The sequence below is a fragment of the Procambarus clarkii genome, chromosome 81 (assembly GCF_040958095.1).
Source record: "Procambarus clarkii isolate CNS0578487 chromosome 81, FALCON_Pclarkii_2.0, whole genome shotgun sequence".
Classification (NCBI taxonomy): domain Eukaryota; kingdom Metazoa; phylum Arthropoda; class Malacostraca; order Decapoda; family Cambaridae; genus Procambarus; species Procambarus clarkii.
This window is the reverse complement of record NC_091230.1, coordinates 11,430,333-11,453,281: the sequence shown is the minus strand read 5'-3', so window position 1 is coordinate 11,453,281 and position 22,949 is coordinate 11,430,333.

Here is a 22,949-nt window from a genome sequence, read left to right as displayed (position 1 = left end):
TTTTATACCGAAAATATGCCAATTACTTAGAGCGGCGATGGACCACATTTTGCCTAAACCCTCCTGCAGTTTTCAAAATATCCAAAACATCCCAATTTTGCCCAAACCCTCTCTGCAGTTTTTAAATTATCCCAAAGATCCCAAATTCGACAATTGAGCGATATTTTGGAGCCAAATTCTGGCTCTCTGCACGCATTCGCATTTTGAAATTACGACTTTTTATACCGAAAATATGCCAATTACTGAGAGCGGCGATGGATCACATTTTACCCAAACCCTCCCAGCAGTTTTTAAAAAATCGAAAACATCCCAAATTCAACCCTTGAGGATTATTTTGGAACCAAATTTTGTCTTTCTGTTTGTATTCGCAGTTTGAAATTACGACTTTTTATACCGAAAATATGCCAATTACTGAAAGCAGCGATGGATCAAATTTTGCACAAACCCTCTCTGCAGTTTTTAAATTATCCCAAACATCCCAAATTCGACAATTGAGCCATATTTTGGAGCCAAATTCTGGCTCTCTGCACATATTCGCAGTTTGAAATTACAACATTTTATATCGAAAATATGTCAATACCTGCTTGCAGCGATAGGTCATATTTTGCCCAAACCCCCCCTGCAGTTTTCAAAATATCCCAAACATCCCAAATTCGACGCTTGAGCCATATTTTGAAGCTAAATTCGGGCTCTCTGCACGTATTCGCAGTTTGAAATTTCGTCTTTTAAATTGAAATTATGCCAATTACTGAGAGCGGCGATGGATCACATTTTGCCCAAACCCTCCCTGCAGTTTTCAAAATATAGCAAACATCCCAAATTCGACGCTTGAGCTATATTTTGGGGCCAAATTCTGACTCTCTGCAAGTATTCGCAGTTTGAAATCACGAATTTTTATACCGAAAATATGCCAATTACTTTGAGCGGCGATCGGTCACATTTTGCCCAAACCCCGCCATGCTGTTTCCAAAATATCGCAAACATTCCAAATTCGATGCTTGAGCCGAATTTACCGATGGAAGATGTACATGTAAAACCGCTCTAATCCAGCTGAAAAGTTGATATATGCAATAAAAACAGAACTTCTCCCCTTTCAATATCTTACTCAGTATTTTAACGAGAAACAAATAGTTGATTGAAAATGAAGTATTTAAGGTTAATTTCTAATCAATTATGTGTTTGCGTCATTTTTATCGTATATTAAATGAATTAATAACAATAAACTGAAAATTCACAAAAACGTGGAAAAACAGCAAAATATTGCCTAATTCGATGATATTTTGTTTAAATCACAGAAAGGAAAAGGGGATGATAAACGTCAAAATATTGCTAAATTCGAAGATTTTTAGTACAAAACAAAATGCAAGAAACTTGCTTAAAAATGCAAAATTTGCGAAATTAAGATATATGAAGGCCAAATCACATATCGTGAGAAAACATGAAGTAGTATCGAAATATTGGTAAAAACGAATATATTTACGTAAAATCACACTATATGAAAAACGTGAAAAAGTCACTATTTTACCATATTTGAGGATTTTAACTTCAAATTACAGAGCAAGGTTTCGTATTATTTAGATCCAAGAAAAGACATATGACAATGTTGTTTCCAATACAAATGATAAAAATCAATGTGTTTTCATTAGAATTAACTAAAATGTTCCTGATTCTCCTTTTATATTACCGATGGAAGATGTACACGTAAAACCGCTCTAATCCGGCTGAAACGTCGATATATGCAATAAAAACAGAACTTCTCCCCTTTTCAATATCTTACACAGTATTTTAACGAGAAACAAATAGTTGATTGAAAATGAAGTATTTATTGTTAATTTCTAATCAATTTATGTGTTTGCATCATTTTTATCGTATATTTCATGAATTAATAACAATAACCTGAAAATTCACAAAAACGTGGAAAAACAGCAAAATATCGCATAATTCGATGATATTTTGTTTAAATCACATAAAGGAAAAGGGGATGATAAACGTCAAAATATTGCTAAATTCGAAGATTTTAGTTCAAAACAAAATGCAAGAAACTTGCTTAAAAATGCAAAATTTGCGAAATTCTGAGATATGAAGGCCAAATCACATATCGTGAGAAAACATAAAATTGTATCGAAATATTGGTAAAAATGATTATGTTTACGTAAAATCACACTATATGAAAAACGTGAAAAAGTCACTATTATACCATATTTGAGGATTTTAACTTCAAATTACAGAGCAAGGTTTCGTATTACTTAGATCCAAGAAAAGACATATGACAATGTTGTTTCCAATACAAATGATAAAAATCAATAGTATTTTCATTAGAATTAACTAAAATAATCCTGATTTTCCGTTTATTTTACCGATGGAAGATGTACACGTAAAACCGCTCTAATCCGGCTAAAACGTCGATATATGCAATAAAAACAGAACTTCTCCCCTTTTCAATATCTTTCTCAGTATTTTAACGAGAAACAAATAGTTGATTGAAAATGAAGTATTTAAGGGTAATTTCTAATCAATTATGTGTTTGCATCATTTTTATCGTATATTTAATGTATTAATAACAATAAACTGAAAATTCACAAAAACGTGGAAAAACAGCAAAATATTGCCTAATTCGATGATATTTTGTTTAAATCACATAAAGGAAAAGGGGATGATAAACGTGAAAATATTGCTAAATTAGATGATTTTTAGTACGAAACAAAATGCAAGAAAACTTGCTTAAATTGCAATATTCGAAATTCTGAGACCTGAAGGCCAAATCACATATCGTGATATAATATGAAATAGTATCGAAATATTGGTAAAAATGAATATATATATACGAAATATGAACTGAAAAACGTGAAAAAAGTCACTATTATACCAAATTTGAGGATTTTAACTTCGAATCATAGAGCGAGGTTTCGTATTATTTAGATCCGAGAAAAGACATATGACAATGTTGTTTCCAATACAAATGATAAAAATCAATGTGTTTTCATTAGAATTAACTAAATTGTTCATGATTTTCCGTTTATATTACCGATGGAAGATGTACACGTAAAACCGCTCTATTCCGGCTGAAACGTCGATATATGCAATAAAAACCGAACTTCTCCCCTTTTCAATATCTTACTCAGTATTTTAAGAGAAACAAATAGATGATTGCAAATGAAGTATTTATGGTTATTATCTAATCAATTATGTGTTTGCATAATTTTTATCGTATATTTAATGAATTAATAACAATAAACTGAAAATTCACAAAAACGTGGAAAAACAGCAAAATATTGCCAAATTCGATGATATTTTGTTTAAATCACATAAAGGAAAAGGGGATTGATAAACGTCAAAATATTGCTAAATTCGACAATTTTTAGTACAAAACAAAATGCAAGAAACTTGCTTAAAAATGCAAAATTAGCAAAATTCTGAGATATGAAGGCCAAATTACATATCTTGAGAAAACATGAAGTAGAATCGAAATATTGGTAAAAACGAATATATTTACGTATAATCACACTACATGAAAAACGTGAAAAAAGTAACTATTTTACCATATTTGAGTATTTTAATTTCAAATCATAGAGCGAGGTTTCGTATTATTTAGATCCAAGAAAAGACATATGACAATGCGAAACACATTTTATCATTCCAATCCAAATGATAAAAATAAAAAATTGAAACACGTGAAAAAGTCACTATTTTACCATATTTGAGGATTTTAACTTCAAATTATAGAGCAAGGTTTCGTATTATTTAGATCCAAGAAAAGACATATGACAATGTTGTTTCCAATACAAATGATAAAAATCAATGTGTTTTCATTAGAATTAACTAAAATGTTAAATAAATGAAGTATTTAAGGTTAATTTCTAATCAATTATGTGTTTGCATCATTTTTATCGTATATTTATTGAATTAATAACAATAAACTGAAAATTCACAAAAACGTGGAAAAACAGCAAAATATTGCCTAATTCGATGATAATTTGTTTATATCACATATAGGAAAAGGGGTCATTGTTGATGGTGTAAGGCAGTACAGTGGTCATTGTAATGGTGTAGGGGCATACAGCGGTCATTGATGATGGCGTAAGGCAGTACAGGTCTCATTCTTGGACGGTCAAGGAATGAACGCTGACCTGCAAGAAGCGAGACCGCCGCTCTACCGTCCAGTCCTACACTATTATGTAGTTCAATGCTGTTATGTAGTGGATCAATCATTGCTGTTACGATGTGGATCAATCCTAAACAAAGAGTAAGCCTCATTATTATTATTATTATTATTAATATTATTATTATATTATTATTATTATTATTATTATTATTATTATTATTATTATTATTATTATTATTATTATTATTATTATTATTATTATTATTATTATTACACTTTTCTTTTCATGTGTCACACCTGTACTTTACATGTTTGTGCAAATGTTATAGCCTAACTTGTTGGCTGGTAAGCTTGTTATCCATGAGAAGTCAAAGAGAGCTGTACCACCTACAATATACCCCAGACACCTTGCATTCTCTGGTTTCTTCAACAGGCTCTTTTTCCCAGTTACACTAACCCATTAAACTGTTACAATAAAACTAACACACATTGTGCTGTAGTTTATTTATAACCACCAATTGTTGCATAAGCTATATGTACAGTTAAAGCTTCGCTACGTGTATGGATAAACACCTAACAGGTTAAATATTAAAAAGCAGTCCACTTTAAAATTAAAATAAATTAAATTAAATTAAATAATATTAATCCTTCATTCTAGCAGTGTTCAGTGGGAGACGATGGCGCGGGTGGGAGGAGGGTGGCGTGGGGGAACCTTCCCGTTATCCAGTGTAATCCTCACCATCCTCTGGCGGCGCTCTTTTACTTCATCTTTTTTGTCCTTATTTTTACGGTGTGATACCTTTGTCTGACGTTTGCCGAGGGCGTGGGCAGCAAGTTGTTTCTGTGCGTCGAGTACTGTGTATTGCTGCTCAACTGCAGTACACCTCTCCCACTCCCCAGGCCTCATTGTGTATACTTCAAACACCCTGGGAAGAGCCCGAGGAGACGCAGACTGTCACTGGAAGACACCTCATTTTTTCAATCTTAGGGGGGGACTAGATTCCCGTCGCTCTACTTACTTGGCCACGTCAGAGTATAATTATTATGATTACGACCTAGCCATACCATCCAGCATTATTAGCCATAATTATATCCTAGATAACACAAAATATAGTTAACTGGCAATATAGCAATACTAACCCGTCATTGTGCGAGGCTATGGGTGAGAATAGTGGTTTAGGTTGTGATGGTTTAAATGGTGATGGTCGGTAAGGGAAGGGGGGGGATTAATGATAGTGGTGGTGAAGATTGATGAAGATTAAGCCACCCAAGAGGTGGCTCGGGCATGAATAACCCGCAAGTAGTGGTGGTGATGGTGTTACACGAACTACAGTACATAATACTTTTTTTTCCTATTTGTACCGATGATGATGCTGGGAAGGCATTACCATGTTGGAATAGTCATCATGATTATGTTGGGAGTGTAATACTCATAATAACTATACTGAGAAGTATTAGTCATGATGACTAGGTTGGGAGTGTAATAGTCATGATGACAATGTTGGGAGTATAATAGTCATGATGACTAAGTTGGTAGTGTAAAAATCATGATTATGTTGGCAGTGTAATTATCATGATGATTATGTTGGCAGTGTAATTGTCATGATGACTACGTTGGCAGTGAAATAGTCATGATGACTATGTTGGAAGTGTAATAGTCATGATGTTGGGAGAGTAATAGTCATAATGACAATGTTCGGAGATTAATAGTAATGATGACTATGTTGGGAGTGTTATGGTCATGATGACTATGTTGGAAGTGTTATGGTCATAATGACTATGTTGGGAGTGTTATGGGCATGATGACAATGTTGGGAGTGTAATAGTCATGATGACTATGATGGGAGTGTAATAGTCATGATGTTGGGAGAGTAATAATCATGATGACAATGTTCGGTGATTAATAGTCATGATGACTATGTTGGAATTGTTATGGTCATGATGACTATGTTGGGAGTGGTATGGTCATAATGACTATGTTGGGAGTGTTATGGTCATGATGACAATGTTGGGAGTGTAATAGTCATGATGACTATGATGGGAGTGTAATAGTCATGATGTTGGGAGAGTAATAGTCATGATGTTGGGAGAGTAATAGTCTTGATGTTGGGAGAGTAACAGTCATGATGTTGGGAGAGTAATAGTCATCATGTTGGGAGAGAAATAGTCATGATGACGATGTTGGGAGTGTAATTGTCACGATGACTATGTTGAGGTTTTATAGTCATGATGACGATGTCTGGAGAGTAATAGTCATGATGACTATGTACGGAGTGTAATTGTCAAGACGACTATGTAGAGGTTTAATAGTCATGATGACTATGTTGGAAGTGTAATTGTCATGATGGCTATGTTGAGGTTCTATAGTCATGGTGACGATGTTGGGAGTGTAATAGTCACGATGAAGATGTTGGGAGAGTAATAGTCATGATGGCTATGTTGGACGTGTAAAAGTCATAAAGTTGGGAGAGAAATAGTCATGAAGACTATGTTGGGGGTGTTATGGTCATGATGACTATGTTGGGGGTGTAATAGTCATGATGACTATGTTAGGAGAGTAATGGTCATGATGACTATGTTGGGAGTGCAATTGTCATGTTGAAAATGTTGAGGTTTTATAGTCATGATGACGATGTTGGGAGAGTAATAGTCATGATGACTATGTTGGGAGTATAATACTCATGATGACTGTGTTGGGAGAGTAATAGTCATGATGACTATGTTGAGGTTTTATAGTCATGATGACGATGTTGGGAGTGTAATAGTCATGATGACTATATTGGGAGAGTAATAGTCATGATGACAATGTTGGGAGTGTAATAGTCATGATGACAATGTTGGGAGTGTAATAGTCATGCTGTCTATGTTGGGAGTGTAATTGTCATGATGACTATGTTGGGAGAGTAATAGTCATGATGACTATGTTGGGAGTGTAAAAGTCATGATGACTATGTTGGGAGAGTCATAGTCATGATGATTATGTTGAGGTTTCATAGTCATGATGACGATGTTGGGAGTGTAATAGTCATGATGTTGAGAGAGTAATAGTCATGATGTTGTGAGAGTAATAGTCATGATGTTGGGAGAGTAATAGTCCTGAAGTTGGGAGAGTAGTAGTCTTGATGTTAGGAGAGTAATAGTCATGATGTTGGGAGAGAAATAGTCATGATGTTTGGAGAGTAATAGTCATGATGACGATGTTTGGAGAGTAATAGTCATGATGACTATAATGGAAGTGTAATATATGCCAATTACTGAAAGCGGCAAAGGATCACATTTTGCCCAAACCCCCCCTGCAGTTTTCAAAATATCCCAAACATCCCAAATTCGACGCTTGAGCCATATTTTGAAGCTAAGTTCGGGCTCTCTGCACGTATTCGCAGTTTGAAATTTCGTCTTTTTAAACTGAAAATATGCCAATTACTGAGAGCGGCGATGGATCACATTTTGCCCAAACCCTCCCTGCAGTTTTCAAAATATAGCAAACATCCCAAATTCGACGCTTGAGCTATATTTTGGGGCCAAATTCTGACTCTCTGCAAGTATTCGCAGTTTGAAATCCCGAATTTTTATACCGAAAATATGCCAATTACTTTGAGCGGCGATCGGTCACATTTTGCCCAAACCCCGCCATGCTGTTTTCAAAATATCGCAAACATTCCAAATTCGACGCTTGAGCCGAATTTTGGAGCAAAATTGTGGATCTCTGCACGTATTAGCTGTTTGAAATTTTTACATTTTTACCGAAATAATGCCAATTACTGTGAGAGGCGAAGGGTCATATTTTGCGCAAAACCCCCTGTAGTTTTCAAAATATCCCAAACATCCCAAGTTCCACCATTGAGCCATATTTTGGAGGCAAATTCTGGCTCTCTGCACGTATTCGCAGTATAAATTATGACATTTTATATCGAAAATATGCCAATTGTTGAGAGCGGCGATGGATCACATTTTGCCCAATCCCTTCTTGCAATTTTCAAAATATCCAAAACATCCCAAATTCGACGCTTCAGCCATATTTTGGAGCCAAATTGTTGCTCTCTGCACGTATTAGCATTTTGAAATTTCGTCTTTTTATTCCGAAATAATGCCAATTACTCTGAGCTACGAAAGGTCGCATTTTGCCCAAAACACCCTGCAGTTTTCAAAATATCCCAATTATCCCAAATTCCACCCTTGAGCCTAATTTCGGAGCCAAATTCTGGCGCTCCGCATGTATTCGCAGTTTTATATTAGGATTTTTTATTCAGAAAATATGCCAATTACTTTGAGAAGCGATGGATCACATTTTGCCTAAACCCTCCTTGCAGTTTTCAAAATATCCAAAACATACCAAATTCGACCCTTGAGCCATATTTTGGAGCTAATTTCTGGCTCTCTGCACGTATTCGCAATTTGAAATTACGAATTTTTATCCCAATTATCCCAAATTTGACGGTTGAAAATATGCCAATTACTGAAAGAAGCGATGGGTCACATTTTGCCCAAACCCCCCTGCAGTTTGCAAAATATCCCAAACATCCCAAATTCGACCCTTGAGCCTTATTTTGGAGCCAAATTCTGGCTTTCTGCGCGTATTCGCAGTATGAAATTACGATTTTTTATACCGAAAACATGACAATTACCGAAAGCAGCGATGGATCACATTTTGCCCAAACCCTCCCTGCAGTTTTCAAAATATCCAAAACATCCCAAATTCGACGCCTGAGCAATATTTTGGAGCCAAATTGGGGCTCTCTGCACGTATTCGCAGTTTAAAATTATTTCATTTTATACCGAAAAAATGCCAAATACTGAGAGCGACGATTGGTCACATTTTGCCCAAACCCCCCTGTAGTTTTCAAAATATACCAAACATCCTAACTTCGACCCATGAGCTATATTTTGATGCCAAATTTTTGCTCTCTGAACGTATTCGCAGTTTGAACTTACAACATTTTATACCGAAAATATGCCAATTACTGAGTGCGGCGATGGATCACATTTTGCCCAAGCACTCCCTGCAGTTTTCAAAATATCCCAAACATCTCAAATTCGACTCTTGAGCCATATTTTGGCGCCAAATTTTGGCTTTCTGCATGTATTCGCAGTATGAAATTACGGCTTTTTATACCGAAAATATGCCAATTACTGAAAGCGGCGATGGATCACATTTTGCCGAAACCCCCTCTGCAGTTTTATAATTATCCCAAACATCCCAAATTAGACCCTTGAGCCATATTTTGGAGCCAAATTCTTGCTCTCTGCACATATTCGCAGTTTGAAATTACGACAATTTATACCGAAAATATGTCAATACTTGCTAGCAGCGATAGGTCACATTTTGTCTAAATCCCCCCTGCAGTTTTCAAAATATCCCAAACATCCCAAATTCGACGCTTGAGGCATATTTTGGAGCAAAAATGTGGCTCTCTGCACGTATTAGCTGTTTGAAATTTTGACTTTTTTTGCCGAAATAATGCCAATTACTGTGAGCAGCGTAAGGTCATATTTTGCCCAAAAACCCCCCTGCAGTTTTCAAAATATCCCAAACATCCCAAATTTCACCCTTGAGCTATATTTTGGAGGCAAACTCTGGCTCTATGCACTTATTCGCATTTAAAATTAGGACATTTTATACCGAAAATATGCCAATTACTGAGATCGGCGATGGATCACTGTTTGCCCAAACCCTCCTTGCAGTTTTCAAAATATCCAAAACATCCTAAATTCGACGTTTGAGCCATATTTTGGAGCCAAATTGTGGCTCTCTGCACGTATTAGCAGTATGAAATTTCGAGTTTTTTATCCCGAAATAATGCCAATTACTATTAGCGGCGAAAGGTCACATTTTGCCCAAAACCCCCTGCAGTTTTCAAAATATCCCAATTATCCCAAATTCCACCCTTGAGCCAAATTTTGGAGCCAAATTGTGGCTCTCTGCACGTATTCGCAGTTTTACATTAAGGTTTTTTATACCGAAAATATGCCAATTACTTAGAGCGGCGATGGACCACATTTTGCCTAAACCCTCTTGCAGTTTTCAAAATATCCAAAACATCCCAATTTTGCCCAAACCCTCTCTGCAGTTTTTAAATTATCCCAAACATCCCAAATTTGACAATTGAGCCATATTTTGGAGCCAAATTCTGGCTCTCTGCACGCATTCGCATTTTGAAATTACGACTTTTTATACCGAAAATATGCCAATTACTGAGAGCGGCGATGGATCACATTTTACCCAAACCCTCCCAGCAGTTTTTAAGAAATCCAAAACATCCCAAATTCGACCCTTGAGGATTATTTTGGAACCAAATTTTGTCTTTCTGATTGTATTCGCAGTTTGAAATTACGACTTTTTATACCGAAAATATGCCAATTACTGAAAGCAGCGATGGATCAAATTTTGCACAAACCCTCTCTGCAGTTTTTAAATTATCCCAAACATCCCAAATTCGACAATTGAGCCATATTTTGGAGCCAAATTCTGGCTCTCTGCACATATTCGCAGTTTGAAATTACAACATTATATATATCGAAAATATGTCAATACCTGCTAGCAGCGATAGGTTACATTTTGCCCAAACCCCCCTGCAGTTTTCAAAATATCCCAAACATACCAAATTCGACGCTTGAGCCATATTTTGAAGCTAAATTCGGGCTCTCTGCACGTATTCGCAGTTTGAAATTTCGTCTTTTTAAACTGAAAATATGCCAATTACTGAGAGCGGCGATGGATCACATTTTGCCCAAACCCTCCCTCAGTTTTCAAAATATAGCAAACATCCCAAATTCGACGCTTGAGCTATATTTTGGGGCCAAATTCTGACTCTCTGCAAGTATTCGCAGTTTGAAATCACGAATTTTTATACCGAAAATATGCCAATTACTTTGAGCGGCGATCGGTCACATTTTGCCCAAACCTCGCCATGCTGTTTTCAAAATATCGCAAATATTCCAAATTCGACGCTTGAGCCGAATTTTGGAGCAAAATTGTGGATCTCTGCACGTATTAGCTGTTTTAAATTTTTACATTTTTACCGAAATAATGCCAATTACTGTGAGAGGCGAAGGGTCATATTTTGCCCAAAACCCCCTGTAGTTTTCAAAATATCCCAAACATCCCAAATTCCACCCTTGAGCCATATTTTGGAGGCAAATTCTGGCTCTCTGCACGTATTCGCAGTATAAATTATGACATTTTATATCGAAAATATGCCAGTTGTTGAGAGCGGCGATGGATCACATTTTGCCCAATCCCTTCTTGCAATTTTCAAAATATCCAAAACATCCCAAATTCGACGCTTCAGCCATATTTTGGATCCAAATTGTTGCTCTCTGCACGTATTAGCATTTTGAAATTTCGTCTTTTTATTCCGAAATAATGCCAATTACTCTGAGCTACGAAAGGTCTCATTTTGACCAAAACACCCTGCAGTTTTCAAAATATCCCAATTATCCCAAATTCCACCCTTGAGCCTAATTTCGGAGCCAAATTCTGGCGCTCCGCATGTATTCGCAGTTTTACATTAGGATTTTTTATTCAGAAAATATGTCAATAACATAGAGAAGCGATGGATCACATTTTGCCTAAACCCTCCTTGCAGTTTTCAAAATATCCAAAACATACCAAATTCGACCCTTGAGCCATATTTTGGAGCTAATTTCTGGCTCTCTGCACGTATTCGCAGTTTGAAATTACGAATTTTTATCCCAATTATCCCAAATTTGACGGTTGAAAATATGCCAATTACTGAAAGAAGCGATGGGTCACATTTTGCCCAAACCCCCCTGCAGTTTGCAAAATATCCCAAACATCCCAAATTCGACCCTTGAGCCTTATTTTGGAGCCAAATTCTGGCTTTCTGCGCGTATTCGCAGTATGAAATTACGATTTTTTATACCGAAAACATGACAATTACTGAAAGCAGCGATGGATCACATTTTGCCCAAACCCTCCCTGCAGTTTTCAAAATATCCAAAACATCCCAAATTCGACGCTTGAGCAATATTTTGGAGCCAAATTGGGGCTCTCTGCACGTATTCGCAGTTTAAAATTATTTCATTTTATACCGAAAATATGCCAATTACTGAGAGCGACGATTGGTCACATTTTGCCCAAACCCCCCTGTAGTTTTCAAAATATACCAAACATCCTAACTTCGACCCATGAGCTATATTTTGATGCCAAATTTTTGCTCTCTGAACGTATTCGCAGTTTGAACTTACAACATTTTATACCGAAAATATGCCAATTACTGAGTGCGGCGATGGATCACATTTTGCCCAAGCACTCCCTGCAGTTTTCAAAATATCCCAAACATCTCAAATTCGACCCTTGAGCCATATTTTGGCGCCAAATTTTGGCTTTCTGCATGTATTCGCAGTATGAAATTACGGCTTTTTATATCGAAAATATGCCAATTACTGAAAGCGGCGATGGATCACATTTTGCCGAAACCCCCTCTGCAGTTTTAAAATTATCCCAAACATCCCAAATTAGACCCTTGAGCCATATTTTGGAGCCAAATTCTTGCTCTCTGCACATATTCGCAGTTTGAAATTACGACAATTTATATCGAAAATATGTCAATACTTGCTAGCAGCGATAGGTCACATTTTGTCTAAACCCCCCTGCAGTTTTCAAAATATTCCAAACATCCCAAATTCGACGCTTGAGCCATATTTTGGAGCAAAAATGTGGCTCTCTGCACGTATTAGCTGTTTGAAATTTTGAATTTTTATGCCGAAATAATGCCAATTACTGTGAGCAGCGAAAGGTCATATTTTGCCCAAAAACCCCCCTGCAGTTTTCAAAATATCCCAAACATCCCAAATTTCACCCTTGAGCTATATTTTGGAGGCAAACTCTGGCTCTATGCACTTATTCGCAGTTAAAATTAGGACATTTTATACCGAAAATATGCCAATTACTGAGATCGGGGATGGATCACTGCTTGCCCAAACCCTCCTTGCAGTTTTCAAAATATCCAAAACATCCTAAATTCGACGTTTGAGCCATATTTTGGAGCCAAATTGTGGCTCTCTGCACGTATTAGCAGTATGAAATTTCGAGTTTTTTATCCCGAAATAATGCCAATTACTATTAGCGGCGAAAGGTCACATTTTGCCCAAAACCCCCTGCAGTTTTCAAAATATCCCAATTATCCCAAATTCCACCCTTGAGCCAAATTTTGGAGCCAAATTGTGGCTCTCTGCACGTATTCGCAGTTTTACATTAAGATTTTTTATACCGAAAATATGCCAATTACTTAAAGCGGCGATGGACCACATTTTGCCTAAACCCTCTTGCAGTTTTCAAAATATCCAAAACATCCCAATTTTGCCCAAACCCTCTCTGCAGTTTTTAAATTATCCCAAACATCCCAAATTCGACAATTGAGCCATATTTTGGAGCCAAATTCTGGCTCTCTGCACGCATTCGCATTTTGAAATTACGACTTTTTATACCGAAAATATGCCAATTACTGAGAGCGGCGATGGATCACATTTTACCCAAACCCTCCCAGCAGTTTTTAAGAAATCCAAAACATCCCAAATTCGACCCTTGAGGATTATTTTGGAACCAAATTTTGTCTTTCTGCTTGTATTCGCAGTTTGAAATTACGCCTTTTTATACCGAAAATATGCCAATTACTGAAAGCAGCGATGGATCAAATTTTGCACAAACCCTCTCTGCAGTTTTTAAATTATTCCAAACATCCCAAATTCGACAATTGAGCCATATTTTGGAGCCAAATTCTGGCTCTCTGCACATATTCGCAGTTTGAAATTACAACATTATATATCGAAAATATGTCAATACCTGCTAGCAGCGATAGGTTACATTTTGCCCAAACCCCCCTGCAGTTTTCAAAATATCCCAAACATACCAAATTCGACGCTTGAGCCATATTTTGAAGCTAAATTCGGGCTCTCTGCACGTATTCGCAGTTTGAAATTTCGTCTTTTTAAACTGAAAATATGCCAATTACTGAGAGCGGCGATGGATCACATTTTGCCCAAACCCTCCCTCAGTTTTCAAAATATAGCAAACATCCCAAATTCGACGCTTGAGCTATATTTTGGGGCCAAATTCTGACTCTCTGCAAGTTTTCGCAGTTTGAAATCACGAATTTTTATACTGAAAATATGCCAATTACTTTGAGAGGCGATCGGTCACATTTTGCCCAAACCTCGCCATGCTGTTTTCAAAATATCGCAAATATTCCAAATTTGACGCTTGAGCCGAATTTTGGAGCAAAATTGTGGATCTCTGCACGTATTAGCTGTTTTAAATTTTTACATTTTTACCGAAATAATGCCAATTACTGTGAGAGGCGAAGGGTCATATTTTGCCCAAAACCCCCTGTAGTTTTCAAAATATCCCAAACATCCCAAATTCCACCCTTGAGCCATATTTTGGAGGCAAATTCTGGCTCTCTGCACGTATTCGCAGTATAAATTATGACATTTTATATCGAAAATATGCCAGTTGTTGAGAGCGGCGATGGATCACATTTTGCCCAATCCCTTCTTGCAATTTTCAAAATATCCAAAACATCCCAAATTCGACGCTTCAGCCATATTTTGGATCCAAATTGTTGCTCTCTGCACGTATTAGCATTTTGAAATTTCGTCTTTTTATTCCGAAATAATGCCAATTACTCTGAGCTACGAAAGGTCTCATTTTGCCCAAAACACCCTGCAGTTTTCAAAATATCCCAATTATCCCAAATTCCACCCTTGAGCCTAATTTCGGAGCCAAATTCTGGCGCTCCGCATGTATTCGCAGTTTTACATTAGGATTTTTTATTCAGAAAATATGCCAATTACATAGAGAAGCGATGGATCACATTTTGCCTAAACCCTCCTTGCAGTTTTCAAAATATCCAAAACATACCAAATTCGACCCTTGAGCCATATTTTGGAGCTAATTTCTGGCTCTCTGCACGTATTCGCAGTTTGAAATTACGAATTTTTATCCCAATTATCCCAAATTTGACGGTTGAAAATATGCCAATTACTGAAAGAAGCGATGGGTCACATTTTGCCCAAACCCCCCTGCAGTTTGCAAAATATCCCAAACATCCCAAATTCGACCCTTGAGCCTTATTTTGGAGCCAAATTCTGGCTTTCTGCGCGTATTCGCAGTATGAAATTACGATTTTTTATACCGAAAACATGACAATTACTGAAAGCAGCGATGGACACATTTTGCCCAAACCCTCCCTGCAGTTTTCAAAATATCCAAAACATCCCAAATTCGACGCTTGAGCAATATTTTGGAGCCAAATTGGGGCTCTCTGCACGTATTCGCAGTTTAAAATTATTTCATTTTATACCGAAAATATGCCAATTACTGAGAGCGACGATTGGTCACATTTTGCCCAAACCCCCCTGTAGTTTTCAAAATATACCAAACATCCTAACTTCGACCCATGAGCTATATTTTGATGCCAAATTTTTGCTCTCTGAACGTATTCGCAGTTTGAACTTACAACATTTTATACCGAAAATATGCCAATTACTGAGTGCGGCGATGGATCACATTTTGCCCAAGCACTCCCTGCAGTTTTCAAAATATCCCAAACATCTCAAATTCGACCCTTGAGCCATATTTTGGCGCCAAATTTTGGCTTTCTGCATGTATTCGCAGTATGAAATTACGGCTTTTTATATCGAAAATATGCCAATTACTGAAAGCGGCGATGGATCACATTTTGCCGAAACCCCCTCTGCAGTTTTAAAATTATCCCAAACATCCCAAATTAGACCCTTGAGCCATATTTTGGAGCCAAATTCTTGCTCTCTGCACATATTCGCAGTTTGAAATTACGACAATTTATATCGAAAATATGTCAATACTTGCTAGCAGCGATAGGTCACATTTTGTCTAAACCCCCCTGCAGTTTTCAAAATATTCCAAACATCCCAAATTCGACGCTTGAGCCATATTTTGGAGCAAAAATGTGGCTCTCTGCACGTATTAGCTGTTTGAAATTTTGAATTTTTATGCCGAAATAATGCCAATTACTGTGAGCAGCGAAAGGTCATATTTTGCCCAAAAACCCCCCTGCAGTTTTCAAAATATCCCAAACATCCCAAATTTCACCCTTAAGCTATATTTTGGAGGCAAACTCTGGCTCTATGCACTTATTCGCAGTTAAAATTAGGACATTTTATACCGAAAATATGCCAATTACTGAGATCGGCGATGGATCACTGCTTGCCCAAACCCTCCTTGCAGTTTTCAAAATATCCAAAACATCCTAAATTCGACGTTTGAGCCATATTTTGGAGCCAAATTGTGGCTCTCTGCACGTATTAGCAGTATGAAATTTCGAGTTTTTTATCCCGAAATAATGCCAATTACTATTAGCGGCGAAAGGTCAAATTTTGCCCAAAACCCCCTGCAGTTTTCAAAATATCCCAATTATCCCAAATTCCACCCTTGAGCCAAATTTTGGAGCCAAATTGTGGCTCTCTGCACGTATTCGCAGTTTTACATTAAGATTTTTTATACCGAAAATATGCCAGTTACTTAGAGCGGCGATGGACCACATTTTGCCTAAACCCTCTTGCAGTTTTCAAAATATCCAAAACATCCCAATTTTGCCCAAACCCTCTCTGCAGTTTTTAAATTATCCCAAACATCCCAAATTCGACAATTGAGCCATATTTTGGAGCCAAATTCTGGCTCTCTGCACGCATTCGCATTTTGAAATTACGACTTTTTATACCGAAAATATGCCAATTACTGAGAGCGGCGATGGATCACATTTTACCCAAACCCTCCCAGCAGTTTTTAGGAAATCCAAAACATCCCAAATTCGACCCTTGAGGATTATTTTGGAACCAAATTTTGTCTTTCTGCTTGTATTCGCAGTTTGAAATTACGACTTTTTATACCGAAAATATGCCAATTACTGAAAGCGGCGATGGATCAAATTTTGCACAAACCCTCTCTGCAGTTTTTAAATTATCCCAAACATCCCAAATTCGACAATTGAGCCATATTTTGGAGCCAAATTCTGGCTCTCTGCACATATTCGCAGTTTGAAATTACAACATTTTATATCGAAAATATGTCAATACCTGCTAGCAGCTATAGGTTACATTTTGCCCAAACCCCCCTGCAGTTTTCAAAATATCCCAAACATACCAAATTCGACGCTTGAGCCATATTTTGAAGCTAAATTCGGGCTCTCTGCACGTATTCGCAGTCTGAAATTTCGTCTTTTTAAACTGAAAATATGCCAATTACTGAGAGCGGCGATGGATCACATTTTGCCCAAACCCTCCCTGCAGTTTTCGAAATATAGGAAACATCCCAAATTCGACGCTTGAGCTATATTTTGGGGCCAAATTCTGACTCTCTGCAAGTATTCGCAGTTTGAAATCACGAATTTTTATACCGAAAATGTGCCAATTACTTTGAGCGGCGATCGGTCACATTTTGCCCAAACCCCGCCATGCTGTTTTCAAAATATCGCAAACATTCCAAATTCGACGCTTGAGCCATATTTTGGAGCAAAAATGTGGCTCTCTGCACGTATTAGCTGTTTGAAATTTTGACTTTTTATGCCGAAATAATGCCAATTACTGTGAGCAGCAAAAGGTCATATTTTGCCCAAAACCCCCTGTAGTTTTCAAAATATCCCAAACATCCCAAATTCCACCCTTGAGCCATATTTTAGAGGCAAATTCTGGCTCTCTGCACGTATTCGCAGTTTAAATTATGACATTTTATACCGAAAATATGCCAATTACTGAGAGCAACGATGGATCACATTTTGCCCAAACCCTTCTTGCAGTTTTCAAAATATCCAAAACATCCCAAATTCGACGCTTCAGCCATATTTTGTAGCCAAATTCTGGCTCTCTGCATGTATTCGCAGTTTGAAATTACGAGATTTTATACCAAAAATATTCCAATTACAGCAAGTGGCGATGGATCACATTCTGCCCACACCCTCCTTGCAGTTTTCAAAATATCCCAAACATCCCAAATTCGACGCTTGAGCTATATTTTAGAGCCAAATTCTGGCTCTCTGCACGTATTCGCAGTTTAAAATTATGAGTTTTTATACCAAAAATATGCCAATTACTGAAAGCGGCGATGGATCAAATTTTGCCCAAACCCTCCCTGCAGTTTCCAAAATTTCCCAAACATCCCAAATTCAACGCTTGACCCATATTTTAGAGCCAAATTCTGGCTCTCTGCACGTATTCGCAGTTTGAAATTACGACTTTTTATACCGAAAATATGCCAATTACTGAGAGCGGAGATGTATCACATTTTGCCCAAACCCTTCCTGCAGTTTTCAAAATATCCCAAACATCCAAAATTTGACCCTTGAGAATTATTTTGGAGCCAAATTCTGCTTCTCTGCACGTATTCGTTGTTTGAAATTACGAATTTTTATCCCAAACATCTCAAATTTGACGCTTGAAAATATGCTAATTATTGAAAGCAGCGATGGGTCACATTTTGCCCAAACCCTCCGGTAGTTTGCAAAATATCCCAAACATCCCAAATTTGACCTTTGAGCCATATTTTGGAGCCAAAATCTGGCTCTCTGCGCGTATTCGCAGTTTGAAATTACGACTTTTTATACCGAAAACATGAAAATTACTGAAAGCGGCGATGGATCACATTTTGCCCAAACCCTCCCTGCAGTTTTCAAAATATCCCAAACATCCGAAATTCGACGCTTGAGCTATATTTTGGAGCCAAATTCGGGCTCTCTGCTCGTATTCGCAGTTTGAAATTATTTCATTTTCTATGAAAATATGCCAATTACTGAGAGCGACGATGGGTCACATTTTGCCTAAACCCCCCTGCAGTTATCAAAATATCCCAAGTATCCCAAATTTGACCCTTGAGCTATATTTTGGATCCAAATTCTCTTTCTCTGCACGTATTCGCAGTTTGAAATTGGGACATTTTATACCGAAATAATGCCAATTACTGAGTGCGGCGATGGATCGTATTTTGCCCACGTCCTCCCTGCAGTTTTCAAAATATCCCAAACATCCCAAATTCGACCCTTCAGCCATATTTTGGAGCCAAATTCTGGCTCTCTGCACATATTCTCAGTTTAAAATTACGACATTTTATACCAAAAATATGTCAATTACTGAGAGCGGCGATAGATCACATTTTGCCCAAAAGCTCCCTGCAGTTTCCAAAATTTCCCAAACATCCCAAATTCGACCCTTGAGAATTATTTTGGAGCCAAATTCTTCCTCTCTGCACGTATTCGTTGTTTGAAATTACGACTTTTTATCCCAAACATCCCAAATTTGACGCTTGAAAATATGCTAATTATTGAAAGCAGCGATGGGTCACATTTTGCCCAAACCCCCCGGCAGTTTGCAAAATATCCCAAACATAAAAAATTTGACCTTTGAGCAATATTTTGGAGCCAAAATCTGGCTCTCTGCGCGTATTCGCAGTTTGAAATTACGACTTTTATAACGAAAACATGAAAATTACTGAAAGCGGCGATGGATCACATTTTGTCCAAATCTTCCCTGCAGTTTTCAAAATATCCAAAACATCCAAAATTCGACGCTTGAGCCGCTTGAGCCAAATTGTGGCTCTCTGCACGTATTCGCAGTTTGAAATTATTTCATTTTCTACGAAAATATGCCAATTACTGAGAGCGACGATGGGTCACATTTTGCCAAAACCCCCCTGCAGTTTTCAAAATATCCCAAACATCCCAAATTCGACCCATGAGCTATATTTTTGAGGCAAATTCTCTCTCTTTCTGCACGTATTCGCAGTTTGAAATTGGGACATTTTATATCAAAAATATGCCAATTACTGAGTGCGGCGGTGGATCGTATTTTGCCAATGTCCTCCCTGCAGTTTTCAAAATATCTCAAACATTCCAAATTCGACCCTTCAGCTATATTTTGGAGCCAAATTCTGGCTCTCTGCACATATTCGCAGTTTAAAATTATGATATTTTATACCAAAAATATGTCAATTACTGAAAGCGGCGATAGATCACATTTTGCCCAAATCCCCCCTGCAGTTTTCAAAATATCCCAAACATCCCAAATTCAACGCTTGAGCATATTTTGGAGGAAAATTCTGGCTCTCTGCACATATTCGCCGTTTGAAATTACGACTTTTTATACCGAAAATATGCCAATTACTTTGAGCGGCGATCGGTCACATTTTGCCCAAACCCCGCCATGCTGTTTTCAAAATATCGCAAACATTCCAAATTCGACGCTTGAGCCGAATTTTGGAGCAAAATTGTGGATCTCTGCACGTATTAGCTGTTTGAAATTTTTACTTTTTTTACCGAAATAATGTCAATTACTGTGAGAGGCGAAGGGTCATATTTTGCCCAAAACCCCCTGTAGTTTTCAAAATATCCCAAACATCCCAAATTCCACCCTTGAGCCATATTTTGGAGGCAAATTCTGGCTCTCTGCACGTATTCGCAGTTTAAATTATGACATTTTATATCGAAAATATGCCAATTTTTGAGAGCGGCGATGGATCATATTTTGCATAATCCCTTCTAGCAATTTTCAAAATATCCAAAACATCCCAAATTCGATGCTTCAGCCATATTTTGGAGCCAAATTGTTGCTCTCTGCACGTATTAGCATTTTGAAATTTCGACTTTTTATTCCGAAATAATGCCAATTACTGTGAGCTACGAAAGGTCGCTTTTTGCCCAAAACACCCTGCAGTTTTCAAAATATCCCAATTATCCCAAATTCCACCCTTGAGCCAAATTTCGGAGCCAAATTCTGGCGCTCCGCACGTATTCGCAGTTTTACATTAGGATTTTTTATACAGAAAATATGCCAGTTACTTAGAGAAGCGATGGATCACATTTTGCCTAAACCCTCCTTGCAGTTTTCAAAATATCCAAAACATCCCAAATTCGACCCTTGAGCCATATTTTGGAACTAATTTCTGGCTCTCTGCACGTATTCGCAGTTTGAAATTACGAATTTTTATCCCAATTATCCCAAATTTGACGGTTGAAAATATGCCAATTACTGAAAGAAGCGATGGGTCACATTTTGCCCAAACCCCCCTGCAGTTTGCAAAATATCCCAAACATCCCAAATTGGACCCTTGAGCCTTATTTTGGAGCCAAATTCTGGCTTTCTGCGCGTATTCGCAGTATGAAATTACGATTTTTTATACCGAAAACATGACAATTACTGAACGCAGCGATGGATCGCATTTTGCCCAAACCCTCCCTGCAGTTTTCAAAATATCCAAAACATCCCAAATTCGACGCTTGAGCAATATTTTGGAGCCAAATTGGGGCTCTCTGCACGTATTCGCAGTTTAAAATTATTTCATTTTATACCGAAAATATGCCAATTACTGAGAGCGACGATTGGTCACATTTTGCCCAAACCCCCCTGTAGTTTTCAAAATATACCAAACATCCTAACTTCGACCCATGAGCTATATTTTGATGCCAAATTTTTGCTCTCTGAACGTATTCGCAGTTTGAACTTACAACATTTTATACCGAAAATATGCCAATTACTGAGTGCGGCGATGGATCACATTTTGCCCAAGCACTCCCTGCAGTTTTCAAAATATCCCAAACATCTCAAATTCGACCCTTGAGCCATATTTTGGCGCCAAATTTTGGCTTTCTGCATGTATTCGCAGTATGAAATTACGGCTTTTTATACCGAAAATATGCCAATTACTGAAAGCGGCGATGGATCACATTTTGCCGAAACCCCCTCTGCAGTTTTATAATTATCCCAAACATCCCAAATTAGACCCTTGAGCCATATTTTGGAGCCAAATTCTTGCTCTCTGCAAATATTCGCAGTTTGAAATTACGACAATTTATATCGAAAATATGTCAATACTTGCTAGCAGCGATAGGTCACATTTTGTCTAAACCCCCCCTGCAGTTTTCAAAATATCCCAAACATCCCAAATTCGACGCTTGAGCCATATTTTGGAGCAAAAATGTTGCTCTCTGCACGTATTAGCTGTTTGAAATTTTGACTTTTTATGCCGAAATAATGTCTATTACTGTGAGCAGCGAAAGGTCATATTTTGCCCAAAAACCCCCCTGCAGTTTTCAAAATATCCCAAACATCCCAAATTTCACCCTTGAGCTATATTTTGGAGGCAAACTCTGGCTCTATGCACTTATTCGCAGTTAAAATTAGAACATTTTATACCGAAAATATGCCAATTACTGAGAGCGGCGATGGATCACTGTTTGCCCAAACCCTCCTTGCAGTTTTCAAAATATCCAAAACATCCTAAATTCTACGTTTGAGCCATATTTTGGAGCCAAATTGTGGCTCTCTGCACGTATTAGCAGTATGAAATTTCGAGTTTTTTATCCCGAAATAATGCCAATTACTGTTAGCGGCGAAAGGTCACATTTTGCCCAAAACCCCCTGCAGTTTTCAAAATATCCCAATTATCCCAAATTCCACCCTTGAGCCAAATTTTGGAGCCAAATTGTGGCTCTCTGCACGTATTCGCAGTATTACATTAAGATTTTTTATACCGAAAATATGCCAATTACTTAGAGCGGCGATGGACCACATTTTGCCTAAACCCTCCTGCAGTTTTCAAAATATCCAAAACATCCCAATTTTGCCCAAACCCTCTCTGCAGTTTTTAAATTATCCCAAACATCCCAAATTCGACAATTGAGCCATATTTTGGAGCCAAATTCTGGCTCTCTGCACGCATTCGCATTTTGAAATTACGACTTTTTATACCGAAAATATGCCAATTACTGAGAGCGGCGATGGATCACATTTTACCCAAACCCTCCCAGCAGTTTTTAAAAAATCGAAAACATCCCAAATTCGACCCTTGAGGATTATTTTG